An 18,227-nucleotide genomic window follows, 5' to 3' on the forward strand; every position below is an offset into this window, starting at 1 on the left:
CGCCAGACAAAATGGAAGGAGCTGCAGTGCTGTTAAAACAGATCTGTGCAATCCACGGTTTGCTAGCAATACTGACTTCAATGCTGATCTGCCTGAATTGACGCATGTCACTGAAAGAAGACCCACATGCCCTGACACAATCTCAAAATATGAAATCCTATATCTGCCAAATAAACTAAACAAACAAACACAAACATATATCTTATTTAAAAAAAGTTGTAATTAAATCTGAGGCCACTAGACCAGCAGCTCTTCACAAAATTACAGATTAACTTAAAACACAATCTCACTGCTGTCAGGTTTGCAGTAGGAAATTATCTAATCTTTTTGCGCATAGCAAACAGGATTTTAACAAATATGGACGATCAAGAATTCTGAGGCAATTAAACAGGAACAATACCAGATACCATATGGAGATACCATACATATTCCAACATCTTGTATTCCCATTCTGAATGCTTGTATCATGGAAACAAACTCAGCGAGAATCTCCAGGAAATAAGATCTTCTCCCATTGGCAGGGAATTTGGACTTCAATACACCTGACTAACTTTATGTAATTGTTGTCTTGTTTTAAGGCAATGAAAGCATACGGGGTATGGACTGGAAGCGTTGAACTTAAACTGAACATAAAGAATAAAATGTCTTCGTAAGACTGAAAAGTGTGATTCCGATAGACAGCTGTGATTAACATGTATGGGAGGGCACACACACACACACACTCACACACACACACAAATTAATATACAATGATTTCACTCCCTCAAAAAGTTTATTTGGACAAAATAGTGAATAAGAACAATAATTAATCAATAAATAAACATAAGTAAAAACACACGTACAAAACACAAGAATAAATAAATAATAACTATATAAATAAACACACAGCAATAAAACATGTAAAGAAACAAACACATAAATACAAAAATGGTAAATAGATAAATAAGATTACATTGATTAGGTATATGTCCTGAATCAGAAAGACTTGGTGAGGCAAAACATTTTACTCTGTCTTTCTCTCTATCTCCTTCTCTCTACTTCTCTATGAACAGTACTTAGCACAAATACAACAAAAATAACAGTAACTCAGTCAACAGTATACCTCAAAAGCAAGAAGAATAAAAAACTAACAAAATAAATAAATAAATAAATAAATAAATAAATAAATATTAAAATCCAGGAATGAATCTCTCTTTCAATGGGAATCTGCATTGAGAGGCACTTCAATTTTTCAATAATGTCTTGCACTTCAAGTTTTTTACACTCCATAACGTCTTGCTCTTTTCTGTACCCCAACACAAGACCATACAATAGACCTATAGACCTAAGTAACACATATAGTGATGGGAGAGCTGCAGTATATTAGACTCATCATTGTTTAGGATGATTGAGAGACTTTATCTGGTTCTAGTGTCCCCCAACCCCATCCAATTGAAGTTTTAGTTAGGATTGAGGTATTTTTTTTAGTATCAAGAAGTGTGCCTCTGCCTTGGTCTCTGAGAGTATCTGAATGAGCTCTTAACTGTTGAGCAGGGACGTCATTGTTAACTCATGTGGGGTATGTTGAATATAACCCAAAATCCTAAAGTATTTCAAAAAACAGCACTTACCTTCTTACCTTCTGCAAGACAAGTTCTGGGTGACAACTGTCCTGTTTTTTTCTCTTTCTCTTTTTGTTTATTTTTCTCTTTTTCTTTCTTCTTTCCGTTTGGTTGACTAGCTGAGAATGAGCCAGTGATAGAAGCAGATAGTAGAGAAAGAGAGAGTGAGAGGGAGGAAGGGAGGGAGAGACACGTCTGCAGGCCCTCGTCCCTTTGAGCAATGGAAAAAGACAGGGAGGGAGAGGGAGAGGACGAGAAGGAGGGAGGGAGGGAGTTGATGACACATACACTCAGTGTTACTGTCATTTTTTAACTTAATGCTCGCGAATGGAGAGATGAACAGAGAGAGAGAGAGAGAGAGCAATTGGGAGACTTGAAATTATTTATGAAAGGAATAAGAGGATGTTCTAACATAGGCAAACATGACTGGAACACCATGTATAACTTTATATGTCTCTGATCACAGTAAATACAGATCCCAGGTTAAGTTTTGCATTACCGAGCTATGAGACCTAAAATACCCATGTGGAACAACATAGTAGAAATGTGATGTCCTTCTATTTTTTAAATGTTATAATTTGCTCCTTATTTATGTATTTAAAATACATGGCATGTATTTGAAATCAATTGTCATCCTTAATGCATATATTGATTTCACAAGTTGAACATATATGGTGAGGTTCATTTCTACAATATATATTTCAGCGTATAAATTAAATATATCAATTTCAGACTGAAATATATTTAATCTATCCTGTGTGTTTGAAATAGACCATTATGTAAGTTTTGGCATATGACATATATAAGAGTCACATATCTCTACCATATGATTATTTAAATATAGCTTCCATATGGGAAGTTCATTAACTGCACTACTATATACATATTTAATTATTTATTTTACTGTTTGCACAATTACTTCTATCAAGCATAAATGCTAACAATGTTTATGTAGGGGCTGCATATTATAGGTTGAAAATATAAGGTGGTGTTAATTTCTGCAATATCTATAGTCACCTATACAGCAAAAAAGGCTGTATAAAATAAATGACACAGGTAATGAGTTATTTTGTAATTTTCCAACAAGCAGAATATATTGTACTTTATTGATTCAATAAAGTACACATTTCTCAAGATATACATTAATATCCCCCCCCAACAAAATGTGTCGCAACTATTGGTACCCTAATTTTCAGTACTTGGTGCACCCTACCCTTGCAAGGAACATGGCACTGAGCAATTAAAACAAATATACACTCACCTAAAGGATTATTAGGAACACCTGTTCAATTTCTCATTAATGCAAATATCTAACCAACCAATCACATGGCAGTTGCTTCAATGCATTTAGGGGTGTGGTCCTGGTCAAGACAATCTCCTGAACTCCAAACTGAATGTCTGAATGGGAAAGAAAGGTGATTTAAGCAATTTTGAGCATGGCATGGTTGTTGGTGCCAGACAGGCCGGTCTGAGTATTTCACAATCTGCTCAGTTACTGGGATTTTCACGCACAACCATTTCTAGGGTTTACAAAGAATGGTGTGAAAAGGGAAAAACATCCAGTATGCGGCAGTCCTGTGGGCGAAAATGCCTTGTTGATGCTAGAGGTCAGAGGAGAATGGGCCGACTGATTCAAGCTGATAGAAGAGCAACTTTGACTGAAATAACCACTCGTTACAACCGAGGTATGCAGCAAAGCATTTGTGAAGCCACAACACGTACAACCTTGAGGCGGATGGGCTACAACAGCAGAAGACCCCACCGGGTACCACTCATCTCCACTACAAATAGGAAAAAGAGGCTACAATTTGCACAAGCTCAACAAAATTGGACAGTTGAAGACTGGAAAAATGTTGCCTGGTCTGATGATCTCGATTTCTGTTGAGACATTCAGATGGTAGAGTCAGAATTTGGCATAAACAGAATGAGAACATGGATCCATCATGCCTTGTTACCACTGTGCAGGCTGCTGGTGGTGGTGTAATGGTGTGGGGGATGTTTTCTTGGCACACTTTAGGCCCCTTACTGCCAATTGGGCATCGTTTAAATGCCACGGCCTACCTGAGCATTGTTTCTGACCATGTCCATCCCTTTATGACCACCATGTACCCATCCTCTGATGGCTACTTCCAGCAGGATAATGCACCATGTCACAAAGGTCGAATCATTTCAAATTGGTTTCTTGAACATGACAATGAGTTCACTGTACTTAACTGGCCCCCACAGTCACCAGATCTCAACCCAATAGAGCATCTTTGGGATGTGGTGGAACAGGAGCTTCGGGCCCTGGATGTGCATCCCACAAATCTCCATCAACTGCAAGATGCTATCCTATCAATATGGGCCAACATTTCTAAAGAATGCTTTCAGCACCTTGTTGAATCAATGCCACGTAGAATTAAGGCAGTTCTGAAGGCGAAAGGGGGTTAAACACAGTATTAGTATGGTGTTCCTAATAATCCTTTAGATGAGTGTACAGTACTGTGCAAAGGTTTCAGGCAGGTGTGAAAAAATGCTGTAAAGTAAGAATGCTTTCAAAAATAGACATGTTAATAGACATTTCTATCAATTAACTAAATGCAAAGTGAGTGAACAGAAGACAAATCTACATCAAATCCCTATTTGGTGTGACCACCCTTTGCCTTCAAAACAGCATCAGTTCTTCTAGGTACACTTGCAAAATGTCAGGGATTTTGTAGGCATATAGTCAGGTGTATGATTAAACAATTATACCAAACAGGTGCTAATGATCATCAATTCAATATGTAGGTTGAAACACAATCATTAACTGAAACAAAAACAGCTGTGTAGGAGGAATAAAACTGGGTGAGGAACAGCGAAACTCAGATAACAATGTGAGGTTGTTGAAGACAGTTTACTGTCAAAAGTCATACACCATGGCAAGACTGAGCACAGCAACAAGACACAAGGTAGTTATACTGCATCAGCAAGGTCTCTCCCAGGCAGAAAGTTCAAGACAGACAGGGGTTTACAGATGTCCTGTCAAAGATTTTTTGAAGAAGCACAAAGAAACGGGCAATGTTGAGGACCGTAGACACAGTGGTTGGCCAAGGAAACTTACTGCAGCAGATGGAATACACATCATGCTTACTTCCCTTTACAACTGGAAGATGTCCAGCAGTGCCATCAGCTCAGAATTGGCAGAAAACAGTGGGACCCTGGTACACCCATCTACTGTCCGGTGAAGTCTGATCAGAAGTGGCCTTCATGGAAGACTTGCAGCCAAAAAGCCATACCTCTGACGTGGCAACAAGGCCAAGCGACTCAACTATGCATAAAAACACAGGAACTGGGGTGCAGAAGGCAGTTTGTTCGCTGACGGGCTGGAGAGCAGTACACGAATCAGTGTCTTCAGGCAACAGTGAAGCATGGTGTAGGTTCCTTGCATGTTTGGGGCTGCATTTCTGCAAATGGAGTTGGGGATTTGGTCAGAATTAATGGTCTCCTCAATGCTGAGAAGTACAGGCAGATACTTATCCATCATGCAATACCATCAGAGAGGCATCTGATTGGCCCCAAATGTATTCTACAGCATGACAATGACCCCAAACATACAGTGAAAGTCATGAAGAACTATCTTAAGCATAAAGAAGAACAAGGAGTCCTGGAAGTGATGGTATGGCCCCCACAAAGCCCTGATCTCAACATCATCGAGTCTGTCTGGGATTACATGAAGAGAGAGAAGTAACTGAGGCTGCCTAAATCCACAGAAGAACTGTGGTTAGTTCTCCAAGATGTTTGGTCCAACCTACCTGCCGAGTTCCTTCAAAACTGTGCAAGTGTACCTAGAAGAACTGATGCTGTTTTGAAGGCAAAGGGTGGTCACAGGAAATATTGATTTGATGTAGATTTTTCTTCTGTTCACTCACTTTGCATTTAGTTAATTGATAATTATAATCTATTAATATGTCTATTTTTGAAAGCATTCTTACTTTATGGCATTTTTTTAACACCTGCCTAAAACTTCTTCACAGTACTGTATGTATATGAGATTGGAGAACACATTGGAGAGGATCTCAGACCATTCTTTCATACAGAATCTTTCCAGAACCTTGATATCCTTCAGTCTGTGCTTATGGACTGCACTCTTCAATTCAAACAACAGGTTTTCAATGGGATTTAAATCCAGAGACTGAGATGTTCATTGCAAAATTTAGATTTTCTTTGTGGATTGTAGACACATTTTGGCTGATGTTATTTAAAATGTACTCTTTGGGGGTGTCAATACTTGTAACAAAAAATGTTTTCTCCAAGCAATTTTATTAATATAAAATAATATAGTTTTCCCATATTTTGTAGCATAAAATATAGCTCATTGCCTGTGTTGTTTGTTTGCTGTTGATGTTAATGTTTATCAAGGGTGCCAATCACTGCATATAAACATAAGGATTGACGAAAATTTATACTTACCATACATCCTGTGTATATTTTTTCTTTGTCCATATTCTTCTCCATTTTTGTAAAGTTGTCAGCTAAACAGTACTACACTAACCACACCACAGAGATCAGTTCAGGACTAAACATCACATTATTATTATTATTATTATTATTATTATTATTATTATTATTATTATTATTATTATTATTATTATTATGCCATAACATCCCTTTTCCCCTTCTAAAAATCATAGTTAAGATTCTGCAGTGGTTTAAACTTGGGCTTATTGAACCATTGGGTGTATATGAGGAAATGCTTTCTCTTTGGCAACAATTGGTACCAATTCCTAAGACTCAGGTGAACTCAGCTCATTAGGCACAGTAATTAAGTGATCTTTTGGAAGGGCAGAGTGGGGGGTCGGACCTGGGCAGTTCATTTAATTATGGGGACAATGGTGAGCAGTTCTCATGCGACTGTTATGAAGGGTCACAAGGATGTTGTGTTCAGTGACAGTGACCACGATGGATGTTCCAAGCACACAGGTAGGTGTGCTGTATACTGTAATGAGCAGTATTAGTAAATAATAATAGTAACAACAACAATCACAACAACAATAATAATCATACACAATTGTTTTCAGATTACTTTTCATCCTCAGTGCAGCTGAAAACGAATAATTTTATTTTTAACTAATACAAATACAACAATAATTATAATTATAATATTAACTGAAGAATGGAACAAAATATAATGGTAAGAGGTAAGCAAATACAATCAAATACAGGATTTTAAAAGCATTATTAATAATAATAAAAAAAAGTCTGATTTGTAAAATCATTGAACAGAAGAATCAAGGCCAAAAAGACAAAACAAAAAACATGTCTTGAATTGGAATCTGGATTTAAAACTTTTCATGAAAGCAAAGCTCTGATTTAGATTGAATGGGGTGTTTAGTAGCCTGGATGCTTAATTTTGGGCATCTGTGGTGGTACAATGGAGTGATAGGAGTAGCAGATTTAGGAATGTACTAATTGCCCCATTATAATTGAGCCCAGGTCTGCAGGGGGTAAGTCTGAGAAACCCACTGAGTTCACAGGGAGTTCACAGGCAGAGTAAAAAATTAAAAAAGTTTATCTTACTCAAATTCCTTAATGCAATGCCATACAATATAATGTGCTATGATACAATACAGTACAGTATAATACAATACAAGAAATTACAATAGTTATCAGATTTGTACACATTATGATTGTGGGGAACTCAGTTTTGGTATGTGTCCTAGAAGTAGCATTGTGCAATTACCAAAACAATTATAATACATCGCTTTACATATTTATTCTACACAAATAAGTATTATCTTTTTGCAAAATGAACACAATTATCACAATTACCAATTCTTTGAATATGTTTTAACCAAGCTACTATACATGAAACCCCATAAAACAACTTTCACTGTTATTGTGCCTCAGGCCTTCCACCCCTGACTCACATGACTCACATCAAAAACAAAGTCTTTGCCATTGGTTTATTAGACTGTCACAATTGAGAGGAGGCCCATTTGACCCATCACGCTCATTTGGAGTCCATTAATAACTTAGTGATCCAAGGTTCACATCCAGTCTATTTTTGAATGTTCCCAAATTGTCGGCTTCAACCACATCACTGGGTAGTTTGCTCCAGATTGTGATTGTAACATCTCTCCTGTTTTCTGTAATGAATGCTTAATTTCCATTTATGTCCGCGCGTCTGTGTGTCCCTGCAGATCTGGAAAAGCTCCTATGGTTTGATGTGGTCAATGCCTTTGATGATTTTGAAGACTTTAATCAAGTCCCCATGTAGCCTTCTCTGTTCCAGGGTGAAAAGGCTCAGTTCCCTCAGTCTCTCAGAGTATGACATTCACTTCAAACCTGGAATAAGTCTGTTTGCTTGCCTCTGACCTGACTCTAGAGCAGCAATTTATTTCTTTAAGTTTGGTGCCCAGAACTGTACACAGTATTCCAGACAAGGTCTAACTAGTTCATTATACGGTTTTAACATTACTTCCCTTGTTTTAAATTCTACACGTTTGACAATATAGCCTAGCATTTTGTCCACATGAACTCTCTAATGCGTTACTTCTTCCAGTTCTGTTCCTCCCATAGTGTAATTATAGTGGGCAATTTTGTTACCTGCATGTAATACCTTACACTTGTCCACATTGAATTTCATCTGTCAGGTGTCAGCCCACGACTGAATATTATCCAAGTCCCTTTGAATAACCTGTGCTGTCGAGATTGTATCTGCTGAGCCACCTATTTTAGTATCATTTACATATTTGACAAGTTTGCTAACTATCCCAGAGTCCAGATCATTAATATAGATTAGAAAAAGCAAAGGCCCTAGTACTGATCCCTGTGGAACTCCACTAACAACCTCACTCCAGTTAGAAGCAACTCCTCTAATCGACACCCTCTGTTTCCTATACATCAACCAGTTCATAATCCATCTACTTACGTTACCCTGAATGCCTACAGCTTCCAATTTGAGGATCAGTCGTTGGTGTGGAACCTTATAATATGCTTCATCTAGATCTGTACCTCCTATAGTGTAATTATAGTGGAAATTTTTGTTACTTGCATATATTACCTTCCACTTGTCCACACTGAATTTCATCTGCCAGGTGAATATTATCTAAGTCCCTTTGAATAGCCTGTGCTGCCAAGATGGTATCTGCTGAGCCACCTATTTTAGTATCATCTGCAAATTTGACAAGTTTGCTAACTATCCCAGAGTCCAGATCATTAATATAGATTAGAAAAAGCACAGGCGCTAATACTGATCCCTGTGGAACTCCACTAACAACCTCACTCCAGTTAGAAGCAACTCCTCCTATTGACACCATCTGTTTCCTATACATCAACCAGTTAATAATCCATCTACTTACATTACCCTGAATGCCTACAGCTTCCAATTTTAGTATCAGTCTTTGGTGTGGAACCTTGCCAAAAATCTAAGTATATCAAATTATTTGCTTTCATGTGATCTACCGCTGCAGTTGCAGGTTCAAAACAAACAAACAAAAAATAGTAAGATATGATCTGCCCCATCTGAACCCATGTTGACTATCACCAAGAATATGGTTATCATTAAGATGCTCCTCTATTTTATACAGGTGAGATTGATTGGTCTATAATTCCCTGGCTTAGTTTTGTCTCCTTTCTTGTGGATAGATATGACATTTGCAGTTTTCCAATCAGCTGGCACATCCCCTATTCTAAGTGTCAATTGGAATATTTTAGTTAGCGGCCTATAAATAATTTCCCTAATTTCTTTACGTACTGTTGGAAATATACCATGTAGCCAGGTGATATTTTCATTTTTAAGACTGCTAGTTCCTTTAGTACCTCCTTCTCATGTTTCCTGATCTTTCTTACAGTTTGACTGGACTGATTGTTAACTTGTGGCATGTTATCCATTTTTTCTTTGGTAAGAAACCTCTATAACCTACTAATTTACAACATGTGCCACATCTTGTTAATTTTCTAAGATACTTCCATGTTTAGCTTTTAGCTGTTTCACTTCCTCCTTTATTGACCTCTTGCTGTTATAGTATTGAAAAAACCCCTCTTTGCATTAGTTTTAGCTCCAAGAGCTAAGAATCTTTCCATTTCCATTTTGCTTTCCTGATCCCTCTCTTAACATCTATTTACAGATATATATAATATTTGTATTATGTTTAGTCTCTATTTCTAATGTAAAAAAACAAGAGAAGAGAAGCAATGGAAGATAACAAAAGCAATGACAATATCAGTCACTATCAAAACCACAGCATTACAGCCAGTCCAAAGTGAATTCCCCTAGTCATTTACCAGTTTGAAACCAAAGGAGATGCAGAGGTGGAATCATGGAAGAGATAACTAAAGTATGACCATCAGAGCCAGAACTTGTGAAGTGGATGAAAGATTTAAACAGCAGTATTATGTGCATCCATCACTGTAGTTGAAATGTTCAACCACTGCCGTCTTTTCCTGTCTTACTTTATCCCTTCCCTTTCTCTTTAAATATCCACTCCTTATGCGAGGTCATCTGTAAAAAAAGAGTCCACCACATTCCCACCTGGCAGCATTTATGCACCACAGCACCACTGGGGGTTAGTGGTTGCTGCAACACACACCCGTAACACCTCCCCACGTTGAAAAAGATTGGAGGTTTTTACAAACAGCCTTTTTATGTACTGTAAATTAAATTTACATTACAACATGGGAATCATTAAAATACAACACACACTTATTAACAAGGAGCAACACATATCATATTCTTGAAAAAGCATCAGAAACAACACTCCCTTGATATGCTTAACGATTAAATTATACTCCTGTAAAATTAAACTCCACCTTAACAACCTTTGATTTCTACCCTTCATTCTATGAAAGAAGATTAATGGGTTATGATCAGTATAAACAGTGAAAGGAGTGAATTGAGGAGCAACATATACTTCAAAATGCTGAATGGCTAACAATAATGCTATAGTCTCTTTTTCTATTGTTGAGTAATTACACTGATGTCTGTTTTTAATTTTTTTTAATAATAACAGACCGGATGTTCATTTCCACTTGTATCTTCTTGTAGCAATATCACTCCAGCACCTACATTACTGGCATCAACAGCTATTTTAAATGGCTTACTGAAGTCAGGTACAGCAAGCACTGGCTGAGTAGATCTTTGACACTCACTGGTCCATACAAAATTCACTTTCTTTGAGGTCAAGTCAGTCAATGGCAACACTACATCAGAGAATTTTTAACAAAATTACTTGTAAAAACCTGCCATACTAGAAACCGAGACAGAGACTTCTTATCTGTGGGCACAGGAAAATTCAATATGGCCTCCACTTTAGCATTTCTAGGCCTGACCTGACCCTGACCTACTACTGCCTTGTTTCCACTGGCTTAAGCGTCCGTGCCGTGCCATTCTGTAAAGGGGTCGAATATTAGGGATTATACGGGTTTGGTTAATTGGATAATAAGCAACAAATGACAATGCTTGAAGTGATTGCTGCACCTGTATAAAAGCAGGGAGGAATGTTTCGGAAGGGTGAGAGCGTCAGGGAAAGCGCAGACAGGCAGGGTGCGGGAAGCCCAGAGACACATGCTAGGACGCGGTGACTGAGAGGTGTATGCAGCATAGCTAACTGCCTTGTGTGGCTTGGTGAGTTGTAGAGTGACTACATCGCTGCATTATTGCGGGAGTTTGGTGGAAAACTATTGATAGCCTTGAGGAGACAACTGGGGTGAGAATAATCTGATCCGGGAGTTTGACTGGCGGTGTAGTGTATGCGCTACCGCTGATATGAATTTGTAGTCCTGTAAGCAGTGGAAGTGTGTGTCTGGGTTCTTGCAAATCCCGTTGTGGGCTGGGTTTCTGACTGTAAATTTATATTGTATTGATGGGGATATGTGGATGGGTTTTTATTAAGCAGATAACTATTTAACTGGAATTAGGTAAGCGTTCAAACTGCAGTCTCTTCAGAGTTTGTATTGGGAAAATGTTTATAACGGTGGGATTAATTTATTGTGACTGATTTATTGGTGTGATTTATGTATTGTGAGGTGAAATGATTGTTCTCTTAACTATATGAATTAGTTCGGGTTATGTGCAATATTCCAGTGCATGTATAGTATGGGTGGTTTAAGGACTCTTTGAATGAAGTGTACGTTGTGTGGTATCCCAAGTGTGTGATAGTGATTTTATTGCTAATTATACCTTTTTGTAACATAAAATGCTTTAACTTTATGCTGGTTGCTGGTGTCCCTGGTCTATATCCCAGTTATAGTTAAGCCCTATAGAAAATGGATCTGTGGCCTAGCCTAATAGGAACTGATTGAATATCTCAAGTGTTAATTGTCAGCATAGCCTGACTGGCATAGTCGGAAGGAGGTGTAGATTAATTGATCACAGCCGGTTAGTGTGTCTGTTCGGCAGCAGTTCTACAATGCCATGTCCCGCCGGACGCGTCCCAGAGCTTTTTTTTGTAAAACCAGGCCGTTGTGAAGCCCATCCCCTCTTGGGAGGAGCAGAGCGACTGTGGGTTGTTGTTTTTTTTTTTCTTGCCCTGGGCTGTTTACTGCCTGTTTTATTGTATTGTTTATAAATAAAAGCTTTGTTATGCCTTACCTTCTGTCTATGTGTTGGTGTGCCAAGATCAAAGGATTCTGTGTGGGGAAGATATTGGGGAGTCCCCCAGATCATTAACTTGGAGTGACATAGTCATGAGTTGTCGACCCCTAGTGGTTGACATATACAATGCTCAATGTGAGAAGCCAACAGCAGAGGGAAAAGATTATAACTGTGGAGGTTATTTTAAATGACCAAGAAATCACTATGGAGATCGATACAGGTGCTTCAGTATCAATAAACAGTGAAGCTACCTACAGCAGAAATTGGCCCTTGGATAACACCTCTGCGCTTAACACATCGGCCGTGGTTCTGTGCACTTATACAGGAGATCAAGTTCCAATACTGGGGTCCAGTAATGTTTTGGTTAAATACCAAGGACAAGATACATTCCCCACTCACTGTAGTAAAGGGGGAAGGCCTGGTTAAAGCAGTTGAACTAAACTGGGCAGAGTTATTCTGAACATAAGGTACAGGATACCAAAGGCTGCTAGCAAAGCATAAATAACTAGAGCATACACATTTCTAGAGTGGTTTAGGCACATAGGGAACATACAGGTGGATCCAGATACATTTTTTTTTTTTTTTAAAGCGAAGACCATTCCCATACACCATGCAAGACAAAATGGATCAAGAACTGGACCAATTGATCACAGAAGGGGTGATTGAACCAGTACAGTTTTCTGATTGTGCCACCCCAATAGTACCAATTATAAAGCCAGTCGGCAAGGTACATATATGTGGAGACTACAAAGTCACAGTTAACCAGGTGGCAAAGATGAATACATACCCCATTGCCAGGATTGAAAACCTCTATGCTACACTGTCAGGAGGCCAGAAATTTACAAAAATGTATTTGAGCAATGTTTACGTTTAGATCCTACTGGACAAAACCTTCAAACCATATGTGACTATTAATCAGGGACTATTTTGGTATAACAGTTTGCCATTTGGAGTGTCGATAGCACCTGGCATTTTTCAAAGAATAATGGAATTGTTATTATAGGGCATACAGGGTGTCTGCGTGGACCTAGATGACATTCTTAGTACAGGCTGAACCGAACAGGAACATCTTGAGAATTTAGATGAAGTTTTACACAGACTCTCCAAATCAGGAATGTATCTAAAACAGTACAAATGCATTTCTCAGGCTCCGGAAGTTACCTATTTAGGACATGAATGCACCTGGCCTACACCCTGTGGGACAGAAGGTGAAAGCCATAGCAGAAGCCCCTGCTCCAAAATTTGTTACCGAGTTAACATTTTCTCGGACTCCTGTACTATTATGAACAGTTCTTGCCAAATTTGTCTACAGTTTTGGCACCATTGCATAAACTGTTGCAGAAACAGGTCAGATGGCAGTGGGGTTGGGAACAGACAATGGCCTTTATGCAGACATACTGGTGCATTATGATTGAAAAAAGCCCTAGTGTTATCCTGTGATGCTTCTGCGTATGGATTGGGAGCGGTGTTAGCACACAGGATGTCGGATGGTTCAGAGTCACCTATCAGCTATGCATTGTGCTCCTTGGCACCAGCAGAGAAAAAGTATTCCCAACTGGAGAAGGAAGGGCTTTCTGTGATTTTTGGTGTAAAGCGGTTCCATTGCTATCTACTGGGAATACATTTTACAATAAATTCAGATCCCACACCCCTCCAAAGCTTGTTTAATGAAAATAAACCAGTACCCCCAATGGCCTTGGACAGAATTCAGCACTGGGCCCTAACGTTGGCTGCATACACCTACAGTTTACATATATGCTGGGGGGACTCCTTACCTTACCTACCCTTACCAAAAAGCCGATTAAAAGTGCCCATGTCAGCTGAAACAGTAATTTTAATGGAATGGCTATGAATGTTCCCATTAGATGCAACACAAGTCAGCCTGGCTACTGAAAGAGACCCCGTGTAATCAATACTTGGGCTGGTTACAAATGGTTGGGCGGGGTTGCCAAATAAACATACCAGGCCGTATGATTGCAGGAAAGAAGAAATAATGGAGGGATGTCTAAAGTGTGGAGCACATGTCATTAGTCCACCTACAATGAAACCACAAGTTTTAAAATTGCACATCCAGGTTTAATGCATTTGAAGTGTTTGGCATGGAGCTATGTGTGGTGGCCTAAAATGGATCAGGTGTTAGAAAAGACTGTCCAGGAATGAACCAGAAGCCAAGCACATTGGCACGCTACCCCAGAAGCACTACCAAACCCCTGGATATGGCCACAAACACCATGGGAAAGACTTCACTGGCCCACTTAATGGAAAAAATGCTCCTGGTTATAGTGGATGTGCATTCCAAGTGGATTGAGGCCCACCTGATGATATCATCCACAGCAGAGGCTACTACTGACAGACTCAGAGTTACTTTTGCAACATTCGGATTACCAGAATTCATTGTTTCTGACAATGGACCACAGTTTACTGGAGAAGTACTCAGACAGTTTATGAAACAAAATGGTATTAAGCACATTAAAACATCCCCTTACCACCCCTCTTCGAAAGGTTTGGCAGAGAGGGCTGTTCAAACAATCAAATAAGGCTTAAAGAAAATGGATAAGGGGACTATGAAGTCAAAACTGATCAGATTTATTTTCAAGTACACCAGATAAATCACCAGCTGAGCTCCTAATAGGAAGAAAACTCACTTACCCAGGGTTGAACAGAAACAAGAGCAACAAAAGGAAAATCATGACAGACATGCCAGACAACGGCCCTTTACAATGGGGGACAGAGTGTTTACTCACAAATTTGGCACAGGACTGTGAATAATCCCTCATAATTGCCTGAAGGTACAGGATAGACCACCCCTGTCCTCAGAGTAAGAGAGTGAGTTGTTTGTGTTTTTGTTCTACATGTTGTTGGAAAAAAATAAAAGAGAGATAATGGGGGTTTACTTAAAGGGGGAGGAATGTGGAGAATTGGGGTTTTACCACTTTAACACAGTTCTAAGGAGAAGGTGAAAAGACAAAAGGCTGAACTGGAGAGAGTTCAAGATGGCAGTTGTACTACAGCAGAGGTGCCCAAACTTTTTTTATCATGAGAGATACTTTTTTAATGATCTCGGCACGGAGGAGGTGGTGGTGATGACGGGCCTCGGTCCCGTGGGTGGTGACGGTAATTTGGCTTCGGTGGTAGGTGGGGGGGGGGAGCTGACGGTAATTTAACCTTAGTCCAGGGGGGCAGTAGCGGGGGTTGTTGACGGTAGTTTAACCTCGGTCCAGGGGCCGGGGGGGGGGGGGGGGTTCTGACGGAACATTATTCTATTTCCAAAAATCTTCTTGTGATCTACTGGTCAATGTTGTCGACGTGTTGGGTACCCCTGTACTACAGCATGTTCCAACAGCAAATTTTATAAAAGACAGTTTGCAGTAACTAAATACAATGGTTGTAAGTACCATCCTTTACAACATGCTTGCTAGCTACATGCAGTCCTGATTACGTTGTATAATGCAACATCTTTCTGAAAATCTGAATTGGGTGGTCTGTAACACACTCCTACCACTAATCCTCCAGATGTTTTATTCAAAGGTTTAACCCAAACAAATTCAGTTTCGTTAGCAGGAACTAATTTGAATCCTTCTGCCTCAGTGCCATTTCTGATATATAATGCTACCCCACCACTCTTCTAAACTGTGTGTATCCTTTCAGTGTGTATTCATCCCCATCATTTTTGGTAAGCCTTGTTTCTGTAACTCCTACAACATCATAGTCACACACCAGCACAGTGGCTTCTAGATCTAACATATTTTTCCTCATACTCCTGCCATTGAGGTACAAACATTTCAGGACTTTCCTACTATCAGTTGCATTTGTTTTCTTTTGTTAATAGAACACATCCCATTGTCAGAGCTCCCTGCCCCCCTGGTCCCTAGTTTAAAAAATACTTAGTTACATATGCTTTCCCTTGCAGGTTGTTACCTTGGAGTAACACCCTGCAACTACAGAGCTGGAGCCTTTATATGTGTATTTTGCTGTAAAAACTGTATTTTCCCCCCCAACATGTTACAATATACAAGACTGTGACATTTGTTTTAAAAACCAATGTTGTTTTGTTTGACTGAACTCCAATGTATTTCTGAATTTCCTGTAGCTGTGACTTGAACACTTCAGTCAATGTTCCTGATTCCTTTCAGTTTAATTGATTTGAGTGAACTTTCCATAGTGTTTGAGCTCATTATAGTGATGCAAGTGGAGGAGTGTCTAAATTTCCTGCATCTGGTTTAGCGGTCTTTTGGCGTAGTGAGTTTGTCGCTCTGCTGGGACAGTGAGTGGGGGGGCTGCTTGGGGTTGAGCCTGAGTCCAAGCAGGGACCTTTACGGTATCAAGATGAGTGTTAGTGAAACAACTTATCCGGATGGGGATCGTGGTCAGGGACGACTGTCTGTCTGGTGGGGGGGAGTGTCACAGAGGGTGCCAAGGTACCGTGTGATTCCTTATTTTCTTTATTGCACTTATATTATTATGTATTGTTTGTTGATTTAATTCTTATTATTCACTGATTGATTTATTTTTCACTAATTGTTGGATTATTATTAGTTTGCTTTTCACTTATTGATTGTTTGTTCTCACCTGTTTTCACTTATGTATGAGCACGCCCCACCCTGTTTCACTGAACAACGCCCCACTCTTCACTCACAGCCACTACACCTGTTGACACTCAGTGTTAGATAAAAGCTGCCCTGACCAGAACAAAGAGAGGAACGGAAGAGTGGCGAGGCAGAACACAAAGGCAGCTTTGAATGCCAGCAGGAACCAGTGACCGCAGGGTGGTAGTGAGACAGCAGGACGAGCTGTGGAGGATCGTATACCGGCTGTGAGGGTGCCAGCCGGTGAGAATCGAGTCTCCATGATTCGGAATGGGTCCTTGCGGACAGGAGACTGTTTTGAGAAACATTAGCTGCTGAACGTTGGGTCTCTAGAGCAACAAAAGAATACAAGGGATTATAATTGGTGAAAGACATTTTAAATCAATGGTATATGTTGGTTGCATGTACTATCAGACTTACCTTGCAGGCTCGGTGGCTTCCAGTTCCACGACGGCTTCCAGTTCCACGGCAGACGGCAGGCGGCTCTGGACCAAGCAGCATAGAGGGAGAAGTGTACAGTAAAAGGGTGAGAAAGGGACGTGCTTAATACCATCCATGAGTGTGTGTGATTGTAGCACTTACCATTGAGCGAGCGTGTCCTCTTTCTGAGCCTGTTCCTTTCTTTCTCTCTCCCTCTTTTTCTGGATCGGCGCTGGTTGTGTGGACGAGTGTGCTGCTTGGAGGAGAGTGTTGTTGCGAGGATCTTCATTTCCAGCCTGGGACGGGAGCCAGGTGCTGATCCGGGTTGTGACTGGTGGAAATCGCCATACAGTATATAGGACAGTGTATTGGGGCTATTAATTCTCTTTCTTTCCTTCTCCGTTTTTGATGTTGTTAGTGAACTCAGGGGTATCGTTTGGGCGATTTTAGTATAGCTTATTTTTCTATTTTTAGCTTTTTTTAATAGTTTTTAGTATTTTTATTGCCCAGGCATATTAAAGGCAATTTTAACTGTGGGGAAATGTACTGAGGGGACTGACAGACTTTATGCCCTGCTAGTTGCCCCTGTTGTGATTGTGTTGTGTATATTTACCAATTAATTAGAATAAAACATTATTTTATTGACTGCTTGTGTCCGTGGTGTATGTTCTGAGATTTTGCCGAACCTGCACGGGGGGACTACTTGAGTGGTAGCGAGTCCCCATCTCGTATAATTAAACTGGGGTGGCGTAGCGGACTACATTGGGACCCAGTTGTCACTGCCTCTCGTAACATTGACCACATACGTAACAGTGGAATCCGGATCAATGGAATTGATACTGTTCAGTCACTGAGGATGCTGTAGATGAGGAATTCAGAGGGGGAGAGTGTAACTGGGCTCATCATTAAGCTGTAGAGTGTACAGAGCACTGGTATTTTGTCCCTCGCTAAGGAGGCTGTGTGGAGAGATTTGCCTGAGATGGTGGTTTGAAGTGAGGGCCCTAACCACACGATACCGCAACATCAAACAACAACAAAAAAAGTATGCATGATGTATTAATGTCA

General features: G+C 39.8%; 1 protein-coding gene across 1 annotated transcript in view; it reads right to left on the reverse strand.

Moving 5' to 3' along the window:
• The window catches only part of pax10 (paired box 10), a 103,048-nt gene extending 101,300 nt beyond the window's left edge, over positions 1-1,748 (reverse strand). Inside the window, exon 1 of the mRNA XM_066708787.1 lies at positions 1,611-1,748. The gene's annotated coding sequence lies outside the window, so the exon portion shown is untranslated. The remainder of the gene's footprint in view (positions 1-1,610) is intronic.
• Between the last annotated feature and the right edge of the window lie 16,479 nt (positions 1,749-18,227).

The sequence above is a fragment of the Amia ocellicauda genome, chromosome 7 (genome assembly GCF_036373705.1).
Source record: "Amia ocellicauda isolate fAmiCal2 chromosome 7, fAmiCal2.hap1, whole genome shotgun sequence".
NCBI lineage: Eukaryota > Metazoa > Chordata > Actinopteri > Amiiformes > Amiidae > Amia > Amia ocellicauda.